Below are 12321 nucleotides of genomic sequence, written 5' to 3' on the forward strand. Positions count from 1 at the left end.
ACCATCAAAGAAATCAAAAGACAACCTACTACCTGGAAAAAGATATTCGCCAATGATACATCTGATCAGGGGTTCCTATTCAAAATTGATAAAGAACTTATACATCTTAACATAAAAAATAAATAAACAATCCAATTTAAAAATGGGTAAATGACCTGAATAGGCACTTCTCCAAAGAGGACCTACAGATGGCAAATAAACACATGAAAAGATGCTCAATGTCACTAATCATCAGAGAAATGCAAATAAAACCACAATGAGATACCAACTCACAACTGAAAGAATGGCTATCAACAACAAATCAATAAACAACAAGTATGGGTGAGAATGTGAAAAAAAGAGAACTCTTTTGCACTGTTGGTAATGCAAATTGGTACCACCACTGTGGAAAACAGTATGGAGTTTCCTCAAAAAATGAAAATGAAACTGCCTTATGACCGGGCAATTCCACCTCAGGGTACTTACCCAAAGAAATCCAAAACACTATTTGAAAAGATATATGCATCCCTATGTTTGTTGCAGTGTTATTTACAATAACCCAGATATGGAAGCAACCTAAGTTCCCATCAATAGAGAACTGGATAAAGAAGAAATGGTACATATATACAATGAAATATTACTATGTCATAAAAAAGAACTATTTGTGACAATATGGATGGAGCTACAGGGTATCATATGCTAGATGGAAATAAGTCAGACTCAGCAAGACAAATATCATAGGATTTCACCTACATAAAATCTAAAGAACAAAATAAATGATCAAACAAAGCAGAAGCAGACTCAGATACAGAGAACAAACTGATGGTCGCCAGATGGGAGTGGTGGTGGGGGGGATTGGTAAAAAAGGTAAAGGGATTAAGAAATACAAATGGGTAGTAACAACATTGTTATGAGAATGTAAAGTAAGAAAGTAAGCATAAGAAATATAGTCAATAATATTGCCATAATTATGTATGTATGATGCTGGGTCTGTGCTAGACTTATTGGGGGAAACACTTTGTAAATTATATAAATGTCTCACCGCTCTTCTGTATACCTGAAACTAATATAAAATAATATTGAATGTTAATTGTAATTGAAAAAAATTTTAATTGTCAATAGCATGATATATGAGCCAACAGAACACTGTAATTAAGCATGTAAATTTGGCTCTGAGCTTCCTAGCAGTGGAAGTATAAAGGAAACATGATCAGAGTTCTTAGTCCTCTCTAAAGGGTTCCTAGTACTAACTTATACAAGTTATATCTCATGTCTTTACAAAGGAATTATAAAATAGTACAGCATCAATACAAAGTAGAAGAAATAAGATAAAGTCAGGTGAAATTTGATCCCAAATAACTCTCTGTCCAGTAGAGGATGTGTTTTCTTCCGCCCTCACCTCTACACCATGAGAAATCAGCAAAGATAGAAACAGTATTCAGTGGGGTGCTTGACCAATAGCAGGTACCATGGGCTGGTAACTGGACACCCATAACACATATTAACCACAAAGAGGCACCATGAGTTAGTTATTCCAGGGGAAGCGAGAAGACTGAATGAAACATAAACTTAAGCTAGAAATCAGAGGGATCAAATGTGTGGAAGAGACAGGAGCAGAACTTCAAGTACTACACAGTCTCACAGAAACGCTGTCTTACTGTTTGTTGAGTGTTATCTGGCCACAACCCTGTGGAACAGCTTTCCCCCTGGGCATCTTACAGGCCTCACTTGATCTCAGAGAGCTGCTCAAATGCCCCTGCTTTGCTTTATGGTTCTCATAATTGGTTCTAAGCATTCAGTAGAGTGAACTCTGCCAACCTGTGTTCCACTTGTACTCTAAAATAAACCTGTGGGTGCACGCAAACTAACCGTTGTGTTTCATCTGCTAATATATCATCTCTTTTTGTGACCACACTCAATTCTACCACTTCCTGCTCAGGCTCATGTAGCTGTCTCCCTTCCTAGACTAGCCTCTGTCCTCACTGACAGAGTCCGCATTGTCTGTGTAATCACTTCTGTTTACTCATGGATTGTCTCACACCGTCTGACCATCTGGTCCACAGCAATGACCTCTTTCAACCTCTTTCATTTTCAGTTTCTATAGAGACTGTTAATTTAGATTTACAAAGCCTATTAATGGAAGAGCCTTGAAATCCTCCAGCTCACCTTTCTTCTCAATGAAGACCATCCCATCACTGTCTGACCCCTTCCGGGGGCAAGGAACTATTTCACAGGGTCCCAAATGATCAAAAGTTCTGCCTAGTATTAGGCCGCAATGCTTCTCTAACTTTCAAGCTTAGGCAGTAGTGGAAGTTAAGCAGTGTTCTCTTGACTAAATTAAAACACCACCTTACCTTCATATATTAATGGGAATGTAAATGGTACAATCGCTTTGGAAAACTGTTTGGCAGCGTCTCCTAGATACCCTGTGATGCAGCAATCACCTACACATATACACTCACACTCAACAGAGATGAGTATGTTTGCTCACCAAGACACCTGCACTAGAATATTTGCAGCAGCACTATTTGCAATGGTCCCAAACTCGAAATATGCAAATGCCTATCAACAGTAGAAAGAATATGTTATAATACAGTCACACTATACAATGGTCATGAAAACTCTACAACTAAACACAATGATATGGATGAATTACATAATTACAATGTGAATGACAAAAATTTGTACATATTATGTGATTCCATTTATATAAAGTACAAAACCAGGCAAAATTATTCTGTGCTACTAGAAGTCACCATGCTGGTTACCTAAGGGGTCTGACTAAAAGGGATTTGAGGAGGGTTCTAAGGTGTCCGTGTTATTTCTTGGGCAAACTTAGTTTATTAAAATGTATCAAGCTCTATGCTTAGGTGCACTTACTGTATGTATATTACACTTCAAAAAAGTTTTAAAATTCTTTTCCTCCTCCAAATAACCTGAATAAATAAAATTTCTTTAGCCATGTCTCATAGATGTGGGTCCTAGAATGTTCAAATCTACCTATAAACCATTTACTCTGGTTATTCATTTGGAAATTAATCATATTGATTGTTTCGTAGAATTTTTAAATGTCCACATGGGTCCTTTCCTCCATTATGCTGGGAGCCATAAGACAAGTATTTTTCCTTTTGATTCTTTAGAAGCACATACATTCAGTGCCCATTGTACAGTCCCTCCTCTTTCTTAGCAAGTGCAGATATCCATCGAATGTACCTGAGGCCTATTTGATAAGTCAACCCAAGTATTTTCTTCCTTCTTTATTTTTATTATTATTATTTTTTTAAATTAATTTATTTAAAGAGAGAGGAAGACGGAGAGAGAGAAACATGGATGTGAGAGAGAAACCTCCATTGGCTGCCTCCTACACGCCCCCTACTGGGGATGGAGCCCGCAACCCGGGCAAACCCGGGCTGTGCCCCGACTAGGAATCGAAACGGGACCTCTCAGTCCATGGGATGACACTCAATCCACTGAGCCACACCAACCAGGCCCTTCTTTATTTTTAATTAAATGTTTAATGCTCTTTATCTGGTGAAGCCACATTTTCTTTTCCCCTAATAACCTCGAGTTGATCTGAAGACTGACCTGTGTCCTGATTTATGAACCCTTCCCAATGCTTCCACATGGAGGGGTGGAGGCTACTGTGAAGCAGGTCCTCCCAAAGGCTGACTCCACACTCCTTCTGTTCCTCGACTTCACCCACAAATTGACCAGATGTCTGTACTCCTTTCTTATAATTTTCTCAAGGAGGAAACATATTAATGTGGACAATGAGAAAAAGCATTCTTCTTCATGCACGGTTGGTGGCCTCATCCTTACCAATGGGCTAAACAGAAGGTGAGAGACATGGAGAAGACATGGAGACATCTCTAACGAAAAGAAAGAATTCTTCACTTGAAATAATGGAATGAAGATAATGCTGTCAATGTTGATAAGGCTTCTGGCTGGTAACTTATCTTTCCAGAGCAAATATTGCCAGAAAAATCTGCAGACATTTACATCATGAGTGTTATTTTTCTCTCTGCTTACACACTCATTTGCACACTTGGTATATGGCATGCTTGGTTGCTGCACAAAGTTTGCTAAATTTTCCTTTCCCACCTGGCACAGTTTTTTTCTCTCCAGAGAATATTCATGGACACCAATCACTTCAATGAACAAACAGTATAGACAGAAGCCAACTTCTTGGCCACATTCATATCCCTGTCATCCAGAGACCTTTATAACCAATGGTTCGGTCTATATGAGCACAGCCCACTACACCCCAGGTTTATGTATGTATATGTATGTGTATATATGAGCACACACATGCGCATGCACACACACACATGTATCTATATGGATAGTCATATATGTGTGTGTGTATCCATATACACATATATGTGTATATATATGTAGAGAGAGAGAGAGATGAAGAAAAGAGAAATTATAAATCTGTGAAGATTCTTACCAAGTACATTGAGGAACTATCTCTAGAAAATTGACGACACATGTCAGTTCTTTATTAAGATCATACAAAATAGAGAAGGAAAATCTAAGAAAGCTACTCATGCAGAAACTATTTAATCAAAGACTAAAGATAATTATAACATCTGTTAATCTTCTGTGGGCGTTATAATTAAATGCTTTGGAGAAATACCCTTTCCAGAGTGATTCTTTAGCATCTGTTGTGAGGACACAGCATTGTGCAGTGACGAATCATTGCTGCACTTTGGGAAAACAGGAATCTGGAGATCACAGACAGGGCACAAGTCCCCGTGCACGCCGCCTGAACCTGCACCCGCTGCCCCAGAGAAGGGGTTTGTTCCTCGCTGCTTTTTGCTGTGAATCCAACTGCAGGCACTGTGTTGAGAAGTAACAGGATTGCAGGGCACGAAATGGCCTTGGGACTATCTGATCTCCTCCTTCGCTTGCAGATGGGGCCACCTGATCCCATGTCCCACAGCTGGCTAGTGGCAGGATTTTATAGGCAGGGCCTTTCAAGTCTTTGTCCAGATCACACCCACTCTAATGCTGCTTATTCCTTAGGCTTCTCTCTCACTTTGTCTTGCAATTTGGATGTATTTGTTTAACAAGATCAACATTATAAGTTTATGGAAAGGTGGAAAAACTGAAATGCTTCCTTTCTTCTTTATCCCCCCTCCCCCCCCCCACACACACACACACACTGAGAAACACTGATCATCATCACACTCCTCTACGCTCCTTTCCGGGGAGGAAGGGGAGGGGGAGAGGTAAATGAAGGTAAAGAAGAAGAAGAGTATAAGAGATGAGAAAACAGAGGGAGAGATGGAGACAGAAGATTGAGAAATATAAGGGAGGAGAAAAAGGTGGGGTAAGAGAGAGAGGGAGAAGAGTAAGGGAGTAGGAGAAGCTGGGTAAGATGGTCCAAGGATGCAGAAAAAGTGCATGAAGACCTCCAAGGATCTGGGTGCTTCTTATACCCAAGCTACTCCATAACCAGGTTCCACTGTACTTCAAATCAGCAGTTGTATACATACTGAAGACCACAGGTTTTGGCAGTTTTACCGAACAAAATTCAGAGATGATAAAGCCAGGGGCATCACATAAACAGATGTGATATGTTGAGCAATAAAAATATGCACATATGGTGAGAACATAATAAATGCATTCACAGCCCAGGAGGGGGTTGGAGATGGGCAGTCCCCTTGATAATTCTTCTGGGATGCAAATACTGGTATGTGCCAAAATACTGAGTGAATGGGGCTCTCGACATGTGGTATAAGGATCAAATAAACCCCTCTGATCAGACACACAGCGCTGTCATCAGCCCTCCCACTGCCCTTCAGCAATCACCTACTTACAAGGAGCCATATGCCTTCAAGGACAAGGAACCAATCATGACTGCAATGGTCACCATGTAACGGGGGCACCCTAGGTACTTTACCTCGTTTAACCCTCATAAAGATCGTATAAAGAGGCAACATAATCTAAATATCCAGTTCAAAGTCTTACTGTGCAATCTGGAACCAATGAACCTCTTGGCCAGTAGCTTGGTTTTCTCATCCATAAAATGGGATTAATGTCCATCTCAGAGGATTATGGTGAGGGTTCCGTGACACATATTCAGAAAGCACAACAGGGCCAGACACATTGTAAGCACTTCATAAATAGTAGCTGAAATTGTTGATATTACTACACTTCATGGACAAGAAAACCAAGCTCAATGAAGTTAAATAGCCCACCCAAACCAATGAAGATCAGAACAGAGATTGAAACCCAGGTACAACCAAGGGTAAATGCCACGTGGGCATATGCTGTGGCTACTTGTTTTACTGTTACTCTATCTGTATTAACTGACTCCAAAGATTCTGACCCTTCCAGTGGATGATGCAGCCTCGAGGAAAAGGGAATCCAGAAAATCTCTAACCTGACCCAGGAAACAAAACAGGGCACATTACTCAGCTCAGAACAGTTTCTGCTTCCCACTCCCTTGTCCTCATCAACAAAAGAAGAAAAATCTTTCTCCACTCTCCTCTTCATTTATTCTCATGCCTAGAGAGCCCTCACTTGACAAATGCTATGAATACTGATGGCTGGAACCAAGCAGGCACTCACTCACTCCTTGGAGGTTAGGTAAAAAGCAATGCCACACCTTCATGCCTTCGGTCTGCAGGCGTTTTGAATGCCATAATAGTTGAATGTCATCAGTTGAGTTATAAAAAGGAATGTTTACATAAGCGTAAAAATGGAGAGGAGAAAGTACAAAATTAAAGTCAGAAAATGTGCTTACATCCATCTATTTACCATTGTTGGGAGTCTACCATTTGCCAGCCACTGTTCTAGGTGCTAAGGCTACACTATTAAACAAGACAGTAGCTGTGCCACCTTCATAGAACTTACAGCCTAGATGGGGAGACGTTCTTGATCAGAGGGATGACCATATATTTAATTACACTAGTGATAAGTTCTATAAAACAAACACCTGAAGCTGCCGCAGTACACAAGCAGGGAAAGCTCTCCTGAGGAAGCATCATTTAGGCTGAGGATGCAGGGTCAGGGAGGGGCGCCTTCCTGAGGAGGAGAGGTTTTGGTGAGTAGAGCTGAAAACAAGCCAGTGAGCAGTAAGAGAGCAGCTCTGCACTAAGCCTGCGGATGAATTTAGGAAAGTCAGCTCAACTCCCCACAACGCTGTTTCCTGCATTGAACAATGACCGCGATGGTCTGAATCGGTGGCATCCCAGAGTGAGGAGATTCTGGACCAGATGCAGGGAATAGAAAACCCATTTTTGTTGAGAGTGGGGCTCACTCAAAAGTAGGAAGCAAGGATAAACTGTTCCGAGGATAGGAGATGCATCATTTCTTTCCTCCGTGTATTCAACAGCCAATACTAGTTTACCAGAAGGCTGAGACAGTGTTCCAACTCCAAAAGAAATGTCATGTACAGATTTTATGATTTGGTATTCAAAGTCCTGGTTTGGTTGATGAGCTACTTAATGATCTATCTGAATTATCCAATTCCCCCCTTAGAAAACAATGAAAATTAAAAGCTAAGACTTAATTTCTCCATCTAGAAATAAATACAATGCACTTTTTAAAATGACTTTGGGCCCTGGCCGGTTTGTCTCAGTGGTTAGAGCCCACAGACCAGACAGCCCCGGGTTCAGCTCCCACTAAGGACACATACCTTGGTTGCAGTTTGCCCCCGGCTCTGGTTGGGGTCGTGCAGGTGGCAACCACTCGATGTGTCTCTTTCACATAGATGTGTCTCTCTCTCTCTCTTCCGCCCTCTCTCCCTCACACTCTATCTGAAGTTAAATGCAAAAAATGTCCTCGGGTGAGAAAAAAAAATGACTTCAGTATTTTTACTGCTATTAATCATGTATTTTACAGACAATGGCTTCTTAACTGCTGCTGTTGATCTGTATGTGCATTTATTCAGTTTAATGAGGCCCTCTACTGGCAATGTCTAAAAACACAGTCTCTTTCAAATTAAATAAACTATTTTAACTACTCCTTGCAATAAAGTATCTTACTTACCTGATTATATACATCTTCCCTGAAAACATTAGAAGAAAATTAGAAAAGGGAGAAATAGATGTCATTTTGAGTGGGATATGCATTTACCTATTCATTAAATAACATCTCACGAAGTATCATTTGCTTTCCTCTGATGAAGTTATTCTAGATGTCTAGGTGTCAAAGGTATTCAAAAACGAATGATATTTCTTACATTAAAATATATTAAATATTGATGGTAAGTTATGAGTGTTATTTACCAACTACGATAAACCATATCTTTTGTCTCTTTACCCACATATAAGTAATCGATCAGAGTTAGAGGGAAAGAAATAGTGAAAGCAGGCCTCTTAAACTGCTTCTGATATGGCACCACTAATAATTAACTTCTCCCACTTGACAGCTGACCCCAAACAGCACATAGTGACCTGAGAATTTAGTTATTAGTATCAGAAGAATGTTTTAAAAATAAGTTGTCATTGACACATTTGTCAGGGGCTGTTGAAAGAACTGGGAACTTTTAACTATAGGTTCCTAGAAAACTAAGTAAATTTTTTAAATGAGGCAATTAATAACTTCAGGAAAAAACATTATAACAGGATAAAATCTAATCAACAATAAATGATTTGACTCAACAGTAAACATTTGCAATCATGATAAAATAAACACTAAATATACATTTAATCAACAACGCTGATATAATTCACTGGAGAACAGGGAAGGTGTGGGAGGTTCAAGAAATGTAATCTACTATAATAGGAAACAAGCAAATAAACTGACATAAATAGATATAGAACATTATTTAGAAAGATCACAGAAAGAGCAGCTGAAAGAGTAGAAAAAGCCTCCGAGAGGCGGGGCTGGGCACTGGGGGAGGAAGAGCAGCTCAGGGGACAGCAATACCTGTGCAGTGGTTAAATGTGCATATACATAAAATGCAGTGCTGCGATTCAATAGCATACTAAATGATATATGCATGAATATATTTACATGTGATTTACATAAACATTGCAGTACTCTTTGGTCTTCTAAATTACGAGCATGTATTATTTAATTTTTAAAAAGTTTCTAAAGACAGGTTACCACTGACAAGGGGAACCACTTGGAGCATGCCTTTTGGGCTGACCTAGATCAGGGCTGTTTCCAGATTCAATGCGCCAAAGCCGCAAGTTCCCTTAACGGAGCAGCTCGCCAGACACGCATCTTGACAGTAACACTTGTTCCCACATTTCAGAGCTAACAGTTCTTCTTTCAACACCATAATATTTATCTGCCATATTGTTATTTGAGCTAATATTCCAAAATGGGTTTGGGATTTTCTTTTTGAACGCAGTCTATTTATTAGGTTTCCCTAGTGCATCCAAATTCTACTCGAAGGCATCACTAATCCAGAAAGTGTATTTCTAAGCGGACTGATCTTTTCTCTTGCCCTGCAAATACCAAGATTAATTTATGTAACTACTGGGAAGTACCGTGTGTAATCTAGACTTCCAAACCCACATGACACACTTCATTAAACAAGCATGTATTGGAGCATAGTAAATGTTGTGGGTAATGTTCTATGTATCCGAGAGATTTATTATTTCATCTATAAAGAAAGCACAATTGGGAATCCAAAATTCCAAAGGCATTAAGCTTTGTAGAATTAGAAAAGTAGAGAAAAATAAGGCTGTAGGGTATCTTGTGTTTAACTGGTTCTAGAACTTGCCAGTTTTCAGCCTCAACAATTCTGCCTATTTAAATCCACTATCACAAAATACTATCACTTTTCTTGATAAACATTCCTAGGAACCAATCAAATGGCCAACCAGCACTACTTTTTTTTTTTTACCTAACTTCCCTGGATTACACTCCTGATCAAGCTGAACTCGGCCTACCAACACCCATACCAAATGCAAATAATCGCAAAGGTCAGCTGTGAACCTGGGCTTCCCTGCAAGGGGATTCACCTCTGATATTAAAAGAAAAACAAAACTGCCAAAGGACTGGACAGTCATGGGCTTTAGACAATTCTGAAATACTAGAAACTGAATTACCAGTTCAACTGGTTAGCACCTTGTAATGTTCATCTGATTTGCTGGTGTGTCAGTACAATCTGTTCAGGGGAAGACAAGAAAAATCAAAGTTCCACCATGGCAATGCTCATGAGAAAATCGCCTTCTACATCCAGACAGCAGCAGTACAATGAAAGGTCAAGAGTGTGGGCTCGGAGTTCAAATCCCGCCTTTCCCTCTTACCACCCATGTGACTTTTGACAGGACTTCACCTTTCTGAACCTCAGCATCTTTGCCTGGAAGAATGAGTACAGTGAGACAGCACCTGCAAAGAACTAGGAAGTGTGCCTGATATACAGTGATCATTCAATAGTGACGACGGGGAAGAAACAGTTTAGATTTTCCCTTACACTGTCCATCAAGCATGCATTCACACATTGTTTTCACGTTCACTGGGAACTCACTCTGTCCAGGTGCTGAGCTATGCATGCGATTACAGATTTGGCAAGGGCCTAGAGGATAAACGGGGTGGACACAGAGGTGCCACCGGCAGGGGTGTAAAGGTATAGAGGTGCTGGAAAACATACATGCCCAGCATGTTCGGGTCACAGAAAGCACCTCGAGTAGCTAAGCCAGTAATTCCTATCCAAATCATCTGAGGAAATTTTTAACTATTCCTGGGTCTGAATCTCACCTGTAGATGGTGATTCATTAAGTCTGGGTTGAGACATGGGCATCTGTAAGGTAAATAGTAATGACAATAGCTAATACTCATTAGTACTAATATATGCCTGGTATTGTGCTGTTTTAGCTATAGTAATATATTTAATCCTCCCCCAGATCCCATAAGATAGGCACTCTTATTATCCATATTTAAACTTGAAACAGGTAAGTTAAGTGAATTAACCAAGACCAAAATGCCAGCAAGTGGTGGAGGTAGGACTTGAGCTGATGTAGTCTGGTTCCAGCCCCGTCCTCAATCACTGCGCCACGCTGCCCCTCAACCCTCCGCCGAAGATTCGGTTGAGCTGTCAGGCCAGGAACCTCCAGGACAGACGTCTAAGTACATGCAGGGGAGTGGAGAGAGATGAGCCAGGGGAGCTGGCAGGCATCACTCAGGCACAGCCTTGTCTGCATGCTGAGGGGTCTGGCACTGAGGGCCTTCAACCACAGTCAGAATTTAAAGCCACTCAGTACACTCATGTGATATTTTTGTCAGCCAAGTGCAGGGGCCTGGGTGTTTGATGCAAGCAAAGGGATATTTAAGATTAACAATTGACTCGTTTATTTATTTAGTGTTACACACTGCACAACTATTCTGCATCAGGTGCCATGTATATAAGAAGCGATTTAAACATAGCTCTTGTTTTCAATGGAAAGAGATATTTAACTATGTAGCAAAGAACCCCAAAGCCCACAGCAAAAGTCAGCACAAGACTCCACGAGGGTCCAAAGAAAGAAATCATCACTTCGACCAGGAGCATCCCCAGCGGCAGCCCACAACGGGCAAGGCAGACTCCGGGAGAAAGGGAACGCAGGGTGCGAGTGGACTTAGCTGAACGTTAGAATCTGAGGTCCAGGCTGCAGTGAGCGAGTGAAGGGGGAGGAGAACCAATGAGAAAGTGCGAAGAAGGTTCTACCTATAAGAGGGGCCCCAAAGAGGAGTCATAAAAACAGGGTAAGGTGATAAAAAGAGGTCAGAGACATGAAAGTAAAGGAGAAGCATAAAATGGGAACCACCTTAGGTCTCTCAGCCTGCACCAGGTGCAAAATGCCACCTGTATTTTTCACCTGCTGAAACCACCTTGCTTGCCTTTCAGCCACCAACTATAAAGCAATCAGAGTCCTCTTTGTTTCTCTAGTGAAAACAGTAAGGAACGGAGACATTAAAAAGCACACTCGGCCCAGCCAGTGTGACTCACTGGTTGAGCGTCGACCCATGCACCAAGAGGTCTCCAGTTCGATTCCGGTCAGGGCACAGCCCACGTTGTTAGGCTGATCCCAGTAAGGGGCATGCAGGAGGCAGCCAATCAATATTCTCTCTCATCGATGTTTCTATCTCTCTCTAAAATCAATAAAGAGAAACAAAAATTAAAAAAAAAAAATCATACTCGGAGCCAAAGACAAAACAGGAATGTTCTCTCTTTGCCAGACCACCGTCATCCACACACCTTCACACAGCCCTGCTCCTACAGGAAGGCCTGTTAACCGCGTGCAGCTCCCATTTCTTTTATAATCCCTAAGAAATGAAACGTGGACTGCATGCCGGCATGAGCAGAGGGATTTAGTTTCTAGCTGTAGTTCTGCCACCGTCTTGCCGGGTGACTGTGGACAAATTATTTCCCCTTCTTCTGCCTGAGGTTTTCTT

The sequence above is a fragment of the Molossus molossus genome, unplaced genomic scaffold (genome assembly GCF_014108415.1).
Source record: "Molossus molossus isolate mMolMol1 unplaced genomic scaffold, mMolMol1.p scaffold_m16_p_11, whole genome shotgun sequence".
Lineage (NCBI taxonomy): Eukaryota > Metazoa > Chordata > Mammalia > Chiroptera > Molossidae > Molossus > Molossus molossus.